This window comes from Phasianus colchicus, chromosome 4 (genome assembly GCF_987193195.1).
Source record: "Phasianus colchicus chromosome 4, bPhaCol1.hap1.1, whole genome shotgun sequence".
In the NCBI taxonomy this organism is placed as follows: Eukaryota; Metazoa; Chordata; class Aves; order Galliformes; family Phasianidae; genus Phasianus; species Phasianus colchicus.
Genome location: NC_143439.1, coordinates 28,938,286 through 28,957,237, shown reverse-complemented (window position 1 = coordinate 28,957,237; position 18,952 = coordinate 28,938,286). Strand labels below are relative to the sequence as shown.

Below are 18,952 nucleotides of genomic sequence, written 5' to 3'. Positions count from 1 at the left end.
TCGGGAAGTTTCCATTTTGGAGTACATCTTTCATTGCAAGCAAAAAGCAGAAACTGCAAAATAAGTTGTTATAGAGATGTTAACTAAACTCTGACATTAACATAGAAATGTGTTATCTTAGCTCCTTCTGTACTGGGGTGAAAGTACTGTGTGCTCAGAGACAAAATAAAGCTGCTGTATGTGCATTTCTCAGCTGCTGCTAACAGCACAGCCTTTCTATTGCTCTGTGACCCCTCCCATGAAATGTAACTGGCTGGGAGGTCACAGATCAGCTCACAGAATTAAGCTACATATAAGAAAGGTTCAGCAAGGCCAACATCCAAAACTTCTGGAATAACTGCAGACTCCACTCTCTCACAAGCAGAACAGCAACTGCTGGAATCACTGCAGATCCATGCGTCTCTCCCTATTCCACAGTGATGTAGAATTCCCTATTTAAGTGCCATTCTTTGGATATCTAGTCAGGCCACTGAAGGCTAACTCTAAACAAACTGATCTATCACCATATTAAATATCACAAGAACAAATCCTTAGTCTCCTTAACCAGCAATGTCCCAGAGCCAACAAGTCTTGAAGGACAAATCAATCAGGATACTTTGGGGACATTTTCAACTTGCCAAAAAAAAAAAAAAAAAAAAAAAGGTCAATGAATCCTTATAATTTTATGAAAATTGCTAACCAGTCATCATGAGGAGAAAGACTGGAAAAAATCACTAACTTCCCTATATAAATATAGGGCCGCTAGTTTCAAGCATATCTGCTTGATCTGTGGAAAAGCACTGAGTATCCAGGCCTGCACATTCTTGAAATAAATAAGTAATCTCTCTCCTAAGTGTGTAATGATTGACTTACTGCACCTCGGTCAATCTTCTTCCCAGCCAACAAGACATATTCTTATGCTCAAGTCCAAGATAGAAACAAAAACATGCTTAATTCACTATCTGCTTATGCCCATTAGAGCTTAACAGGGTAGAGAAGTTGTTTATGCCCAATGTTATACTCACTGTCCTGAACAGGAATAGGTCCTCTCTAACTTCGCTTACACTTGTGAATCATTCCAGCTGTTAAAGATCAGGTGAAATAAACAGATACAAAGTTGTCAAAATGATGGGGGGGAAAAGGTAATTTTCTTCCAGATATGCTTAACTAGGGCACTTTGGAGGTGAATTTCTACGTCTGTGTAATTCAAAAAGCCTTCAGAAGAGATGCTTCTTGAATAGAGCAGGGTATAATACACAGGAAATATCATCCAAAGGACTTCTATTACTCAGAAATTCACATTAAAGTAGCTGTTTCCAAGAAAACAAGTCTCTAATTAGTACAATAAACCTGCAGCCAGGTTTCAAATGGCACTGTACAGCACAATCAAGTACTAAAAATCTGAACACGAAAGCCAGAATACTGACAGATGATTGCTGAGTAAATTTCTTAGTAAATTATCAAATAATGAGAAAAAGAGCAAGTGCGTTGAATTTTACTGGATTCAGAACCCAGTTCAGTGGGAGGTAGGCTGTGAGGGACACCATACAGTGAGCTCAACAAGAAGGACTCAAGCTTAGCTCCATCAGCACTTCATCACAGAAGCCCTTCTCCCTGATGAAAGCCACAGGCTTAAACATACCCCCTTGAGTTCAAGGAGAGCTGGACTACTGAAACAGGATCACACTAAAGTCCATGCAAAGCTGAGACCTCCTTCACATAGGCTACTAGTACTCCAAGCCTACATTGGTGTGATGAAGTACAAGATAACCACAGCTTTAAGATACGTACATTGGTATCTCACCTAAGCTTACAAAGAATGTAAGAGAAGTAAGACAGCAACAAGATTTCTGTAGCTTCTCTCAGTCCTTTCTCATTCCGGGAGAAGATCATGATGTATAAATGCTAGCTATGCTGCATCCATTTTTTTGGTTCATTTGCCTACCAACTCATGTTTACACAAAGTGCATGTTCAATGCCCAGGGGAATTTTCTGACCTACTTACTGAAAGCAGCACTAGATGTCTGATTTTCTTAAATGAAACTAGACAATGTCTCAGGTTAAATGCTCCTTGTTTAGTCTTACAGATAAAAAGATGAGGCAGAAAGTAGACCACGACAGCATTTTTTTTTTCTTTTAAGGCATGACAGTTCAGAAATGGTCAGCAACACAAAGTAGTGCCTCCACAGATACGCAAGCAGCACATCTCCCTTGGGCAACCATATTTGTACAAGATGTTTGTGTTCTTCTCCCTCATAGTGATCTTTGTGTCAAGACATATTCATACAGTGCTAGAGCACCATGACAGGAGTAGCCAATCAACACTGCCCAAATGGCTTAGATGCCATCATAAAACTAACCTGTCAAGGAGCAGGAGTCACCTTCCTTTCTCTCCTTCAAAAGAGCTACCTGTTCTTTTCTGGAAAGTAATTTAAGTCATACCATGTTTTTGATTTGTACTTACAATAAGTCAAAGGACAGGGCAGAAAGGTGTTGCACTCCACTCTTACAACAATATCTAGGTACTTTAGCTCCATTGCACTTTTCTAAGTGAGAACTGGATTCATGCCTTACTCCCATTTGCTTGTTATATGTAATCATATACTCAAAAAGCCCTGTGCAGCATTGGTTACACACACAAGGTGCAGGACTGTGAAGACCAAGCCAAAGATAGCTGTGTTCTCATCTTTACAGCTCCAGTAAAACCATAGCAATAACATTGAGGACCTGGTTCAAAATCCTAACAGACTTCTCTTTTCCTCCCCACTGGACACATTAGATATTGAATTCATTATTTTTGAAAAGTAAGCCAATTGCAAGGTTCCAAGCTCCCTCCTTCCCATGCAGTACCACAAAATTTATTACAACCCATCAGATGGCAAAAACAAACAAACAAAAAAAAAACCTCACTAAACAACAATACAGGGCCATGCAAAGACATTTCCCCCCATAAATTATGGTTTAGAAACATGTAATCAAATCATTTCAGAACTTACTTCAGTCATAGCGTTCAAAAAACCATGGCAGCTACTGGTCAGTCATACCAAGACCTGTCTAGGCTTGATTTAGTTATCCATGATAAGCAGTAGTTAGCCAAGTAGTATATTCATATTCAAAGTTACTGAGTCATCTATTACTTAAGCACAAACATTTTTAAAGTGAATAAAAAGGTTTGAAAGGATTATGTAAACATCTTTTTAAATGCACTATAAATTAGTGTCAATTCATAGAGCAGCATGGATTTTTGTCCAGTTTCCTTCAGATGGGGAAGGAAAAACACCATGACCAGAAGTCACTTCCCTCTAGGCATTATTCCACCAGCATTTGTGCATCAACAGCATTTCCTAATCACAAAATTAGTCAATTCATTTCATTATTATAACATTCTACACAAAATATTTTAAGAGTACTGTTTGTTTCTTCTGGATATTAGCCCTTTTGAGCTGTTTGTAAGCAGCTGGTCAGCTTCTTTCTCCCAGAGCTTTATTCATAGCAACAAGTACTAGAATATTGCTTTGATGGTCTGAATGAAACTGAAACTATGACAAAATACAGGAGTCCAAGAACAGGTCTTGGCAAGAGACAAGCACTCATCAAAATGGTGGAAACACCACAAGCTCTACAATAAAGTAACAGCCAAAGAAATTGTGAAAAATTTACGAAAAAGCGAAATCTGACAGAGTCCATAATTACAAGAATCTAAAACACACCCCTGCAGAATACTGTTTTTAATAATTGCTTGTAAAATATTCCTTTATGGTCATGCTGTGAACTGCTAGTTCAATGGCGTTGATGAAAATCAATTAAAACATTACTTACGCAGTTGACTATTACAGGAAATAGAAAACTTTTTTTTTTTTTTTTTTGCTCTATTTTTGCTATACTTGCTGCAAAATCTAGCTTTAGAGCAGGTAAGAGTGCATAGGGCAAAGGATCTGGAGTAAAAAAAGGCCAACAAAAAGCCCTTTTTCACGGCTTTTTTGAAGCCAGCAGCAGTGCTGCGCCTGTGCTAGAGAGCTAGCAGCTTAAGGGGGGGCTCCTGAGTCAGCAGGGGTGGAGCTGGCACATTAGCCGCACTGTTTAAACACCTGCCCTTAATGGTCACACCTGATAATAAGATCTAAATAGCTAGCTTCTGTCTACAGGGCATCCCAGATGAGAAGCCATTATTGTTGCCTACTGAGAACAGCCTACACTACCCATAGGGTGCTGCAGCTGCAGGTGTGGGAAGGGGATCAAGTGGTGAGGACCTTAAGTATTACCCCTCCTTGCTCAGGAGACTGGCTTTCTTTATGGCAGCCTCTGAGACTACAGGCCTAAACCTGGTCTCCACCAGACAGCAGGCTTATTCCAAGAAGACCATGGTGACTCAGACAGAAAGCCTACCCAGAAATGTACCTGTTCACGTTTCCAGCTGCAGGGAGTGCCTGAGCCTGCTACAGCCTAAGAAGGGTGGCAGGGATTCCACCTGTGTGAGGTGTGAGCAGGAGAATTATCTGCTCATCCTGGTGGTGGAGCTCAAGAAGGAGGCGCAGAGACTTAGGACCATCAGGGAGTGTGAGTGGGAGATCGACTGGTGGAATGACTCACTGGAATGCTGGAGGGAAGGGTGACAGGGAGATACCCCCAGAAAGGTGGTGGCCCTGTCACAATTGGACAGACCTGACAGATGAGGAAGCTTGGAAGAGAGTCCAGAGTCAGTGTCACGGGTGCCCCCCTGCCTGCCTAGCCCACTTCCCTAGCTCCCTCTAAGAAACAGGTTTCAGATTCTGGAAATTGAAGGGGAGGCGAGTGGTGAGGCGATGGAGGATCTGCCTAAAAGAGAGCCTTTAGGTATATAGATAAATCTCTCTTATATATAAATATATATATATATATATATATATATAGAAAGAGAGAGATAAGGCGGTCACCCCCATACCTTGAGACTTCCTCTGTCATGAAAGAAAGAAGGGGGTCGTGGTGGGTGACTCTTCTCAGAGGAACGGAGGGCCCCATATGCAGACAGGACCCGAGGTATTGGGAAGCGTGCTGCTGCCTTCTTGAGATCCAGGTGAAGGACATAACCAGGAAACTCCCAAAGATGGTTAGATCCACTGACTATTTTCCATTATTCAGAGTTCAGGTGGGCATTGACAAAATTGCTCAGAGAAGCCTACAAACTATGAAAAGAGATTTCAGGGGATTAGGGCATTTAGTTCAAGGAGCGGGAGATCAAATGATTTTTTTGTTCTATACCTTCGGGGCAGTGAGGGACACGGAGTGGGCTTGGAAAGCACAAGCAATAAATAAATGGCTCAGAGGCTGGTGTCAAAGCAGAAACTTTGGGTTCTTTGATCATGGGCAGTTTACTCAGTCTCTGGCCATCCATGGAACCAATCTATCTTAAAGAGGCGATGAATCCTAGTGTAGGATCAAAAGAGCTTTAAACTAGCTATGATGGGGGAAAGGAACAAAACAGAGCTCACAAGATATGAGCCCAGGGAAACGATGCTTGAGCTGGGGTTGAGGCAGATGACTCGGCTGAAGTGCATCTATACCAATGCACACAGCATGAACAACAAGCAGGAGCAGTTAAAAGCAATTGTGTTATCAGGCTAACTATGACCTAGTTGCTATTACTGAAACAAGGTGGGACCACTCCCATGACTGAAGTGCTGTGATGGATGCCTATAAGATCTTCAGAAGGGACAGACGAGGAAGGAAGGGTGGTGGTGTGGACCTTTATATTAAAGACTGTTTTGATGTTGAAGAACTTGGGGTTGGGAATTATAAAGTCTGTGGGTAAGGATCAGGGGGAAGGCCTGTAGGGGCAACATCTTGGTGGGGGTCTGTTATATACTGCCTAATCAGGATGAAGAAATGGATGAGGCATTCCATGAGCAGCTTGCAGAAGTTGTGCAATCAGCAGGGCTCTCATTCTTTTGGGAGACTTCAACTTCCCTGATATATGTTGAAAATATAATACAGCGTAGAGGAAGCAGTCCAAGAGGTTTCTAGAGTGTGTGGAAGATAGCTTCCTTATGCAGCTGATAGGAGAGCCTACCAGGGGTGGTGCCCTGTTAGACCTGCTTTTCACTAACAGTGAAGGACTGGTGGGAGATGTGAAGGCTGGGGACTGTCTTGGGCAGAGCAACCATGAAATTATAGAATTCTCTGTTCTTGGAGATGTCAGAAGGGTGACTAGCAAAACTGCTATCGTGAACTTCAAGAGGGTGGACATTGACCTGTTCAGGACTCTTGTAACACGGGTCCCTCGGGAGTCGCTCCTCAAGGGTAAAAGGAGTCCAGGAAACCTGAACGTTCCTCAAGTTGGAATTCTTAAAGGCACAAGAACAGACTGTCCCTGAATGCTGTAAGGCGAGCTGTAGGGGAAGAGAACCAGTGTGGATGAGCCGGAAACTATTGTTGAGACTCCAGAAGAAAAAAAGAGTCTATGCCCTCTGGAAGAAGGGACAGACTACTTGGGGAGATTACAAGAAAGTTGCTAAGGTATGCAGGGAGGAAGTTAGGAAGGCAGAAGCCCAACTTGAACTCAGATTGGCCACTGCAGTAAAAGAGAACAAGAAATTATTTTTCAAATATATCAATGGTAAGAGAAGAACCAAGGAAAATGTTCATCCTTTACTTGACGCAGCAGGGCATGTGACCATTGAGGATAAGGAAGAGGCTGAGGTCCTCAATGCCTTCTTTACATCTGCCTTTAATAGGCAGATCAGTTATCCTCAGGGCATTTTACGCCCTGATCTGTTAGTCTGGGATGCTACACAGAATATACCTCTGGTAATTCAGGTGGAGACAGTTAGGGAGCTCCTCCTCTATCTGAACTGTCACAAGTCCATGGGAACAGACTGGCTCCTTTCTAGAGTGCTAAGGGAGTTGGTGGGGGTGATTGCTGAGCCACTCTCAGCCATCTACCAGCATTCCTGGTTATCTGGAGAGGTCCTAGAGGATTGCCGATGTCATTCCCACCAACAAGAAGGGCCATAAGAAGAATCCCGGAAACTACAGGCCTGTCAGCCTGACCTCAGTACTAGGGAAAGTTATGGAACAAATCATATGGAGCAAATATGGGTGAGATCACATGGCACGTGTGTGGCATCCAGAGGATCAGGCACAGCCAGCATGGGTTCATGAAAGGCAGGTCATGCTTGAACAACCTCATCTCCTTCTATGACTGGGTGATCAGCCAGATAGACGAGAGAAAGAATGTTGATGTACTCTACCTAGACTTCAGCAAAGCCTTTGACACAGTCTCTCACAGTATTCTTCTGGGGAAACAGGCTGCCCATGGCCCGGACAGGTATACTCTTCTTTGGGTAAGGAATTGGCTAGAGGGCCATGCCTAACAAGAAGTGGTTAATGGGCTAAGTCCAGCTGGCAACCAGTTTCAAGTGGTATCCCTCAGGGGTCAGTACTGGGGCCCATCTTGTTTAATATCTTTATCAGTGACCTAGATGAAGGGTTTGAGTGTACCCTCAGTAAGTTTGCAGATGACACCAAGCTGGGAGGTAGTGTCAGTCTGCCTGAGGGTAGGGAGGCCCTTCAGAGGGATCTAGATAAATCTAGATAAGCTGGATTGCTGGGCTGAGGTTCAACAAGGCCAAGTGTGGGGTCCTGCATTTTGGCCACAATAACCCCATGCAGCACTATAGGCTTGGGGCTGAGTGGCTGGATGACTGAAGAGGAAAGAAACCTGGGAAACCCAGTAGCCAAGAGGGCGAACAGCATCCTGGCCTGCATTAGAAATAGTGTGGCCAGCAGGAGCAGGGAGGTAATTATCCCCCTGTACTCAGCACTGGTGAGGCTGCACCTTGAGTATTGTGTTCAGTTTTGGACCCCTCACTACAAAAAAAGACATTGATGCCCTGGAACATGTCCAGAGAAGGGCAACGAACAGGTGAAGCAAACTCCAACTGGGGTCTGGAGCACAAGTCTTATGAAGAATGGCTGAGGGAGCTGGGATTGTATAGTCTGGAGGAGGCTCAGGGCAAATGTTATTGCACTCTACAACTTCCTAAAGTGAGGTTATGATGAGAAGTGGTTTGGCCTCTTCTCCCAGGCAACAAACAGGACCCAAGGAAATAGCTGCAAGTTGTACAAGAAGTAGTTTAGATTAGACATCAGGAAAATTTTTTTCTCTCAGAGAGTGGTCAGGCACTGGAATGGCCTGCCCAGGGAGGTGGTGGATTCGCCATCCCTGGCAGTGTTCAAGAACCATCTGGATGAGGAGCTGTGAGATATCATTTAGTACTTGTGGTAGCAAGTGATGGGAGGACAGTTGGACTAAATCATCTTGTAGGTCATGTCTACAAGACCTTGTGATTCTATGAATTGCTTGTAAAATATTCCTTTATGGTCATGCTCTGACCTGCTAGCTCAATGGTGTTGATGAAAATCAATTGAAAATATATCTATACAGTTGACTATTACAGGGAATAGAAAGCAATATGCTTTGTCCATTTTCAAGCTTTGTCTGGAAAGGATACACTTATTTCTGGGATGTCAGTGAGCTCCCTTGTTCCCTTTAAGACCTATTGGAACTCAGGGACGCCATACGCATCACACAACTCCACACAGAATTTAGCTTTAGAGGAGTAAAATAAACTTTCAAACAGATCTTTGCAAAAAAAAAAAAAAAAGTTTCTTTGTTTTCTTGCTCAAAATTGCTACAAGCAGGGCATCTATCGGAAATTTTGCCGTTATGACAGGTAATTTAATTTTTAGCTGATTCTTTCCAAGTCAGCTCACCTCTAAAAAGGTCATAATGCCATTTCAAGAGATACTTTGCATTTATGTTTCAAAAATCAAATGATTCGTTTGTAGTAGCATACTTTTCACGCATCTTTTAATACTACAGCACAGCTTTTCCCTACCCACTCGGGAGAGACTTTTTGGAGGACAGAATAGGGAAGATAATTACATGCACACCAAACTGGGAAAAAAAAAAATTGAATAGGTATTTGTTCAGTATTTGAACAGATGAGTTTTTTCTGTAAGAGCCTCATGAACGTTCCCTCCCCAACATGGTGTAAGCAAAACTGCTTCTGACAGGTTTATTTTTGGCTATACCATGCAAAGAATTCACATGTGGGCCAGTAATCATACACAGAAAGAAGAGTTGAACTCACCCAATTGGTCAAGAGGAATCTCTGGCTATGCAACACTCTTCAGAAAGCAGCCTAAGTCCAAAAGACATCCTCTCTTGAGTGACTGGCTCTTATATGAGCCCAGGGTAGATCTACCCTAGGCCAACCCCTTCTAGATAATGCGGAGTACTGGTGCAAACAATTTTCATGTGTTCCAGAGGCCAGTCATACCCCTTCACCAGGTGCTCAATCACCAATTCAAGCCATAACTAACAGTTCCCTTACACCAGCCCCCTAATCAGGCAGACATAGCTGCATTAGGAAAAAAAATGCTAGTCATCACTGGGGAGGGGGGGGTGAACACTAGGCATCATGTGAGTACCTCAAAACTCTGTTTCCTCTTGTACCTACCTCTTCTGAAAAGACATACTGTAAACATCCCTACTCTGCCACAGGGCCGCTTGACCTTTAGGAAGCCACTAAGCTTGCCTGTGCTACCAGCATCTTGTCAGCCTAGTGGAGATTAGCTTTCCTGTTTCACAGGGCTGCATAGCAAACTCTGAGATGCGCAGACAACCACAACAACAGTAAAGAATATCTGAGTAAAACCAACTGATGATTGGATGATGATCTCCTAGGTACCAATATTCACAAGTATGTAAATAAGAATCAGTACGCAAGCCTGATGAGCATCACAAATATGAGCTTTGTGAGGTCACAAATAGCATCACAGTATTTCCTGCCTCCTCATACGCTTACGCCACATGAAGAGGTATGGCAAATGTTCTGTTTTGAGGTGATTAGCAATATGTAAAGGTGAATCATCTCCTTTCCTCATCCAGATTTAGTGCATCAAGGATGGGCTCTCCACAGAACTACTGCAGTGCAGAAATTCTGGATCCGAGCCAGTCCATCAAACTGAACTCCTTTCTACACATTACTGCTGTATTTATCTTCCCTCATCTCCAATTTCCAATACTTTTATATCCCTCAAGTCACACATTTCCTGACAGAAGACTTTCAAAGAACAAAGTTCTAATGTTTTGAGCTAGATTAGGTAGCAAACATTTGTTTTCCAGCTGGTGATTTCTTCTTCCTTGAACACCAGTGTGAAAAGCACACTTAAACAAGTGCATCTTCTTAGCTTAACTTTTCTCTTGGCACAAGAGCTTGTGTTTGTTATGGTGCCAGGAGCGTAGCCAAGATGGTCTAACTTTTAAATGCTTTTCTTCCTTCAAAATCATCCAATTATCTGCAGATTATTATTATTTTTTTTTAATCAAAACAGCAAAGTTCAGTTATATGGCAGAAAAATGTCAAAGAGTAAAATTCTGAGCAGCAAGGGACAAAGAGAAGTAAAGAAAGTGAAAAGTAGTAGCAGAGGGAAGCAAAAAGCATAAGGAAGAAGTGCAGAGGGAAGGCAACCTGTATCGTGTTTTTCTGACAAGGAACCCTTACAGAGAGATGGATGAGCACCAGAGCCACAGAACTGTGAGAATAGGATAAAAGGACATATTTGTGTGCTCCAAAAGCTTGTATCTAGGAAATGATGAAAAAAAGAATCAAGTAGAGTGAATATGGATGAGCTACAGACAAAAGCATTTACAAACAAGATTAACCAACAAGAGAACTGTACTTTGTGCCACCAAACTTTAGAAGAAAAAAATTGCAAAAAGCACTGGGGGAAGGTGAGAACTGCTAAGTAGAGCTTAAGCTGTGGGTTGAGGAAATGCCTGAGAACAGGCTCAGCTGTTAGCCAGGAAGTATTGATCTAAAAGATCACGGCCTCTAAACAGAGAACCTTCAATAGCTGAGACAGCATCAAGGTGTGCAGATGGCAAACCAGACTAAACGCTTCTGGAAAAGTCAGATGCCTATTACCCAGGATTCCTGACAGAAGACTATACTAAATCAGAGAAGCATATGCAGGAGATGCAGCATCTGAGTGGCAGTACTCTACTCTCAGAATATGGTGGAGGATAAAGAGGATTTTTGCTGTTGTATAGCTAGAAATGCTCTAAATTAAGTAGCCCTTAGTAACAGCAACTGAGCTTTTCAGGACATGCTTGTGTCTCTCAATACATTACATATCTGTATGAAGCACTTTTTACATCAGTTCTTGTGCTTTTAACACGCAAGCAAAGTTTCCACAAGCATGAAGCATAACACTGCTGATCCCAGTATTACTCCAGCAGTATGTCCACAGTATTGCCCACTCACCAAGACATTGTATGCACTTATCACCCATTCTCTTCTACTCTCTCTTTTGTCCAGCAAGCCACTGATAGCTGACAGCAAATCAGGAATGGAAAACGACATGTGCAGACTTTATATAGATGCCTGGAATAATATTAGAAGACTGCATTGATTTTTTTCCCCTCCCTCTTTGTATGTTTCAGTGCTTTGTACTCTGTTGCAAAGAGATAATGGATTTTCAGGTTGATGTCAGAACTACATTCATATGCTTGGCCAAACGATAGTTGTGAGTCAATGAAGCAGAGAACCATTCTGAGGCAGTCTCCTAGATGCTCAGAAATCCTGTAAACTCCAGTAAGAGCAGCTGCATTTCAGAGTGGCTATTATCAACAGAGCTATATCAATTTATACCAACTACTGGGCTAAACTATTGCACATTCTGAGTATGTGTGAGAAATGGACTGAGTCTGATCTGAGGAATAATCCACATCAGGACCCTTCACTCCTTAGCCTGGGATCTGAGACTCAGAGCTTACGCGTTTTGTGCTTGTTGAACTGCTGACATTCTCTGAGGCTTAGATTGCCAAGGCTTCACAACAATGAAAGTGTTAATGAGCAAGAAAATACTTGTAAACTTTATTACCTCTAATTTTAGGCAATTAAATAAAACCAGAATGTCATATTAGCTTAATGTTTAATTCCAATACAAAACTTAAAACTTAGCTAGATTCCATATATGTTTCAGACAATCATTAAGAAAAAGAGTTTTAGTTAAGCTTCAGAACTTTTGTTGACTAACAGTCAAATCTATTTTCTCTAGGACTAAACTTCTTTAGCACCACATAATGGACTTAACTTTCCTTATTGTTTCAGCATTGCAGGTCCGTTAGGAATCATCTGCAATGCTGTACCTAAAAGATACATTTCATTGGGCTGTTCTTTGCTGTTGGGAGCAGCAAAGGAAAAACATCCAAGCAATTTTTTCTGCCTAACCACAACTCGGTAGACACACATTCTTGTACCAGAAAGAATTTTTGTTTTATGACCCTTTTCATAACCCTAGGTAGCATGATATGCTTCAAGGAGAGAGAATCTGTGGTAAAGCATTAATTTCATACTTCTTCTGCAGAAAAAAACTGAGTCTGCATATGCAAATAGTCACACACACACCTTACTGAAAATAGGTACTTAGGCTTCTAGCTGTAATGCATATAGCATGAAAGTTTTGTCTGCTGTTAGAACCGTCTCGTGTATTTGATACTTTTCTCTGCAGGGCTCCTCGTGGAACACCACAAGAAGCTCTTCAGACTGTAAAGATAACATTAGTTGCAGTTTGTAGCAGGCCCAGATCTTTTTTCTCCTACCTACTTTTCCAGAAAAGATCAATAAAGCAGGAGTCATTTCAAAAACGAGAACATCAGACCTACCTCGAACGATAAGCTCGTCCATCGGCCTTCACCTGGCGCTTCTGAAGGCAGACCCGTCCGCTGCTCCTGCCCAGAAGCAGCTGACCCGTGATGGAACTCGCGCATCACGCAGCAGTTAGCACCTCACAATTACCTCTGTGCGACTCTGGTGCTGAGAAGGGCTACAGCTGCTGCTGTTTCTGCGACCACGCCTCAATTTGGGCTCGTTGGCCCCCCGCAGACAACCCTGATGGAGCTCGCGCACTACGCAGCTGTTAGCACCTCACAATTACCTGTGTGTGACTCTGCTACTGAGAGGAGCAACAGCTGCTGCTGATTCTGAAACCACACCTCATTGGGCTCGTTGGCCCCCCGCAGACAACGCAGTTATTTAGGTGGACACATGGTCAGAGCCCTTAAAGCTAGGCTCTGGAGAGCTTGGTTGCACGCGGGCCTTGTGTAGGGGAGTGGAACTGAGGAGAAACTGCTACGGAAAAGTCTCTCAGGAGGTACGAAGTAAAATATCAGGGGAGTTTTGGATGCGTCCTTTGTGTAGTGCAGGGATTTAGCTTCCTAAAAGGTCTTTTGTCTGGCTTGCTGTCTGATCTAAAGTTTGCTAGACATGTGATCAGCTTCTTGTGGGGTAACTGTTTTCCTCACACCCCTACAGGAGACAATACCGAAGTGAGTTGATGTTGCACTGTTTGTACTTCGCTTCTACTGAGACGTAAATTAACTTTTAACGCCTGAAAGCACTCTTGTCCTGCAGGCTGGTGCTGCGTTACACAGCTCTGCAGTGGCTCCTAAGAATCTGAGAGTGTGTCTTGTGCTATTCTCTTTAACATAGAAATTTCTTATCTTGGATTCAAAAATAAGTATGGTGTGCTCAGTCAAAAGCAGGATGGACTTTAGCTAACAAATTAATAGTGGATAAGGTAGCCTGTTTTCTTATGTCTGGAGCTGAGATGTAGGTAATGCATGCCAAGTAAATGAGAGAAATTTAGAAATAAAAACACCTAGATTTTTCTTAATGCTCACTATTGTTATACTTCGCTAGTAAAGAATGTACTATTTTGCTTAGCTGTGAATACACAGCAGGTTTGTAGCAAGCTTGCTTGCAATATAGTTTAAGTGTTCTTTCTTGGTCAAGATATTTAGGCTGGATGAGAGAACTTCTGGAGATTGTTCAGACTATCCTCTGTTCAAAGTAAGGCTTTCATACTGATTTTAATTAAACAATATTTAAATATTTGTTTTAAATTGTAATAACAAACTGTAGTATCTCACTGACTACAGTTTTACCTGCTTTGATAACTTAATGTTCTCACTTTTCAGAACACTTTATTTGGAGTTCTTTTTGACCAATGACAATTGTAACATGAACATTGAGGAAGTCAATATTTTAACTTTTTTGATTACAGGTTCAGTATTAACTCAATTGTGGAATAAAATTTAAGTTGTGAACTTGTTCTAGAATCAGAATTATACTGAATACTCCTTGCATTTAGTTATGCTTATATCACTTGGTGTTTTTTTTTTTCCATAATTGTGAGATTTTTAGATTTTATATATACATGAAGAAATATATATACATGCACGCTCTTTATTTAGGTATTTTGCTATATTCCTGTAAGAATCCTATTTCCCAGTTAGCTAAGATGCAGTCAAAATACTAGAAAGCATTCTACTCTAAGCAGAGATTTGGATATTTCAAGAGAAAATTATGATATTAAAATTGAATTCAAGTGTATGTAAAGATCCCAGATCTAGGTTTGATTTGCCTAAAAGTAAAAACATCAGAAAGATTAAAGAAAAGCTGTGGATAACAGCAACTTTCCTTCCTGTCTTCAATTTGCAATGTTTTGGCAAAATGCCTTCTTCTAGGAAAGTGTTTTGGTTATTGTACTACATCTTATTTTCTTGATCTCAGTTAATGGAGCTAAAACACATCAAGTAACTGTGACAAAGTAAATTAAATGGCTTAGAAAAGTTGGGCTTCTCTTGTTTTTTCACTGTGTGGTGACTCTCACTGAGTGGTATTTGCTTTTCAAATGCCCGCGAAGACATGTCACACATTCTTGCAAAAGCTTTCAATTTCAAAGTAGCTATCAACCAGAAAAGTCAGTTACCTGCATAGCTTCTGTGTAAACAAGAAATATCCTGAAAGCTGAAGTTTAGTGTAGATGGCTGCTAATAATTGAGGGTTGAAAATGGAAAGCTTTAGAGTAACCGTGTCTGGTGATGTTGTCACAATACTTCCTCTTTAATGTGCATTTCCTCATGAAGTTTTCTTCCAGAAATGCTTATTGCTGGGAGATGAGTTGTGTCATATTTCTGTCCAGGTGTTGTCAGAAGACTGCTGATAGGAAGTTCCGCACAAACGTGCACAAGAACTTCTTTACGGTGAGGTGACGGAGCACTGGAACAGGCTGCCCAGGGAGGTTGTGGAGTCTCCTTCTCTGGAGATATTCAAGACTTGCCTGGACACCTACTTGTGTGACCTGGTGTAGAGAACCTGCTTTGGCAGGGGGGTGGACTCGATGATCTCTGGAGGTCCCTTCCAACCCCTATGATTCTGTGATTATGATCTACATTGGTCCATTCCAAAAGAATGAGAGTCAGTGTGGCAATAACTCACTGAATTTACTATAGACACAAGATATTGTTGTACAGCTGCACTGATTTTGGCTGAGATAGAGCTTATTTTCTGCATAGTAGCTTACTAATACGAGTCTGCTAGATGCTTGGTACACTGAGTAATTGCTAGGGCTCTGGAGTGTTTTGTGTTGGGTATCAAACAAGTATTACACAATTATTTTGTTATGACTTTGTGTTAGAAATAGAATAGTTCAGTATTAAAAATAAAATAAAATCCTTACGGTGTAGAAGGTGTGAAAACTACTGTTATTTGCCCAGAATCAGGTGTTAGCCTAGTAACTGCATGACTGGCTCGCAGTAAGGGCCGAGTAGCACAGTGTCTGTGGACTGAGCTGCTTTTAAGTATCTGTACAATGCCGAAATGAGGCATAGTTCTAGAAAAAAAATGACTGAAGATGAAAGTGCTAGTTAAGTATGCTCTCCCTGCACATTTATGTGTAAGATAGTATGGAAATACTTTTTATGTCATGAAACTGATTCTTTCTACTGTGTGGAAGAGGGATGTGGGGTGAGACAGTGAGGCTGTCACCTAGAAACTGTCATCATTTTCAGCCTGACTTATTCACCAAATTAAGGCTTTAAAAAGATCTTTCTGTTGGATTCATGTGAAAGTGAGACTGTGATTTATTTGATCTTCCTGCATGCTCACCAAACCTTGAAGGTGAGCAATAGTAGGAAAGTTGTATCAACTGCAGCAGCAGGTGCTAAACCTTGCTTAGAAGTCTAGTTTGCACATAAACCACTTATTTATAGCTTTTGATTTATTTATTTGTGGCCCTCTTATAACATACCAGCAACAGCCAGGGTTTGCTAGGTTGCTTTGCTTTGTTATGCTCCAGATCTTACAGAGCATAAAGGTAGCTTGCATAGAAGTCTGCAATTTAGCATGACCCATGACTGTTGTTTTGTTACAAGATATTTTTATTAGTATTTATATTAGTAATATTAGTAAATAAATGAAGGGTAAAAACAGGCAGAAAACAAACTTCCCTTCCTCTGCCTTCTGCGTAATTGCAGTGACATGGGAAGACTTCAAGTGAAACTTTCCTTTTGAATGGCACTGTAATTCTTTGAATTTAGAATACCTCTGAAAGGATGGCAAAGTCTCTGTGTCTGAAAAACGTAAATGGTGAAATTCCAATGCACCCTATTTTTTCAGTGTTCATGTGTCCCAGAAATTTTCTTCTGTTATCTTAAAAGATACTGGCTTTTTTATGTAATTAGCCCAAGTTTCCAGAACCTTTTAATGGCTGAAATACAAACATGCAGCTATTTACCTAGACAAGAGAGTAGAGTTGTTCTTCTCTGCAATGTCCCTAAATGTCCAAACAGCAGAATTGTTTTGGCTGCAGTGATCAGATTAGTGTCTAACACACATTTAGGTGTAACAGAGCTTTGAGTCCAGCTATATGTTTAGGTTTCCTTTTGTACAGTAGGTACTCAGCTGGAGAAAGTATTAGTCTTCTCTAACCTCTAGTTTTGTTGTGTAAGACATTCTCAGAAAGAGAAGATCATACAAAAAGTGTTTGTGGAACAGGGCCTACCATCTCTGAGTGAATCTGGAAGATAAAAAGACATGTAAATCATATTCAGGGTGCAAAAGTGTATGTTAGTAGCACTGAATTTATAGGTTATACAAATGACTGGTGGGGGAAAAAAACCAAACATTGGTGCATGTTTATCTGGTGGTTGGATTGAGACTTAGAAAGTATATCTAGTGATATGGAAGTGGAACTCTTTGTTATTTTCCCAGAGTCAGAAGGAAGGCATAAGCATCCCACTTGAGGAAAATATCATGCCTATAAGCCCAGTTTCTCCCAGATGTTCACTCAGGTCATTCCTGATGAGGTTCTCTTTAGACCTGCTGAAAGGATGGTTTCTATCTTCAGATACAGTGAGTTTTCAGTTCAACTTTTTTCAGTTGTAGGGTTTGTAAGTGAGAGCAAGCCAGGGATTAATCCAGGTTAATGATCCAAGGGTGCATTTAATTTTCATGTTGTCTTTCACAATGTCTGTACTTCAGTAGTATCTTTTCTTCCAACAAGAGTAGTTTACAGGGCTGTGGAATATTTTATTGGGGAAATCATATGTCTTTTGGCTTGTTTTCTATTTTGGTATAGTGTTCAATCTGTTTTATAAGCCTTATAGAAAAGGTCAGCAGCAAGAGAAAAAGTAAATGTGCATGAGTGCTGCTGAGACTTGAAAAATTTGTCCTTGGTGCCATAGTCTTGCTTTTCTGAACCAAATTCAGTCAGAGGGGAATGAGAGAAAGAAGAACTGCTTAGGTAATCATAAGCATTTTTTATGCTTCCTCCATGCTACTGAATAGCTATGCATAAGCCTGCTTTACTTTTGGTGTTTGGAAATAATAGTATTACTGCAAAAATCAAAAACCTGAGTGTCTGTGATTATTCATAGTATCTCCTGAGAAGCACTACGTGCCTGCATGATGCTGTCAACACAGTCCTTGCTTCCCCTTTTATTTCCAAGCAGAATTCAAGTAGTGCCGGAGAGAGGGATTTGTTTTACCTTAGAGGCAACTCTATTTGAATGCTAGTTGGGAGTTTTTGGGAAAACAACTTAATTATCTACCTGCTTGAAATGTGATAGTGTCCTGAAGAACCTGAATAAGCATTGTGTCAGTGTCTACACTTTGGGTGCAGGATGAAAAACCTTTTTTCTGTTATCTTTTTCTGAAGTTAAATTCCAGCAGATGTCTGATTTTTTTCAGTTCTATATCCTTTTATCAAAATTGCTTTGATCAAATGAAACCTTACCTTTAAATCTGCTGCTCCCCTTCTGTGTTCAGATTTTTCCCATCTCCCTATTCAGTAGTCCCTCCCTGGATCAGATGCTGTTTTGAAGGTCACTAGGCTAGAAGCATTCTTTTTTCATTGGGTTATTGGGATTATGAATAAAGGTAGACCTTCTTCTATAAGTGGGAGTTACAGCTTGTCCTAAGAAGTACTTGTATAGAAATGTTACCATTTTTTAACCCTGCAGAATACAAAGCATTTAATCCTCTTTAAAATGTTATGTTTTGTGGGCTCCTTCAGCTTAAAGTAGCAATCCTGAAGATTTCACCATTGCCCAACCAATAAGCTCAGTATCCAGACCTGGCATAATTGTCCATTCTACTGAGTCAATGAGTTGGCCCACCTAAACTGTCATCCACATAGATTTAGAGAAGAGCTAAGCCAATACTGTGACGGTAATGTGTAGTTTCCCTTGCTGGTATCTTCAGGACAGGGTAAACATTGAAAGGGATCAGAACTACCTTTTGTTACAAATTTGGAGGCTTACCGCAGGGAGGTTAAGAAATTTGTTCTTCAGAAGTGTGCTTCATATGAGAAATAAGAGGAAAAATCTTCATTATTTGAGGTTGAGTTGTAAGACTTTACTCAGCAGTAGGAACTCAAGGCTTATGAAGATGTCTATGTTTCATTTCTTTGCCCTGAATCCATTTTTAAACAAATGGGAGTACATACTTTATATTATCACAAGGAACCTACAACTTAATTTCTGGAAGCTCCATTGCATTAAAGACTAGAATGAATAATATAGTTAAGTTCACTCTGGACTTCTCTTAAGAGATTTTTGATCTCCTCGTAAGAAATTTCTCCT

At 41.0% G+C, this 18,952-nt stretch overlaps 1 protein-coding gene and 1 long non-coding RNA gene across 32 annotated transcripts in view; one reads left to right on the top strand and one right to left on the bottom strand.

The window, feature by feature from the left end:
- The window catches only part of LOC116231132 (uncharacterized), a 246,572-nt gene extending 233,791 nt beyond the window's left edge, over positions 1-12,781 (bottom strand). For all 8 annotated transcript variants that reach the window (XR_016465992.1, XR_016465994.1, XR_016465995.1 and 5 more), the window contains exon 1: positions 12,692-12,781. This is a non-coding gene — a long non-coding RNA (uncharacterized LOC116231132). The remainder of the gene's footprint in view (positions 1-12,691) is intronic.
- Positions 12,782-13,094: 313 nt separating this feature from the next.
- The window catches only part of LOC116231129 (uncharacterized), a 329,878-nt gene continuing 324,020 nt past the window's right edge, over positions 13,095-18,952 (top strand). For all 24 annotated transcript variants that reach the window (XR_016465988.1, XR_016465984.1, XR_016465982.1 and 21 more), the window contains exon 1: positions 13,095-13,179. The gene's annotated coding sequence lies outside the window, so the exon portion shown is untranslated. The remainder of the gene's footprint in view (positions 13,180-18,952) is intronic.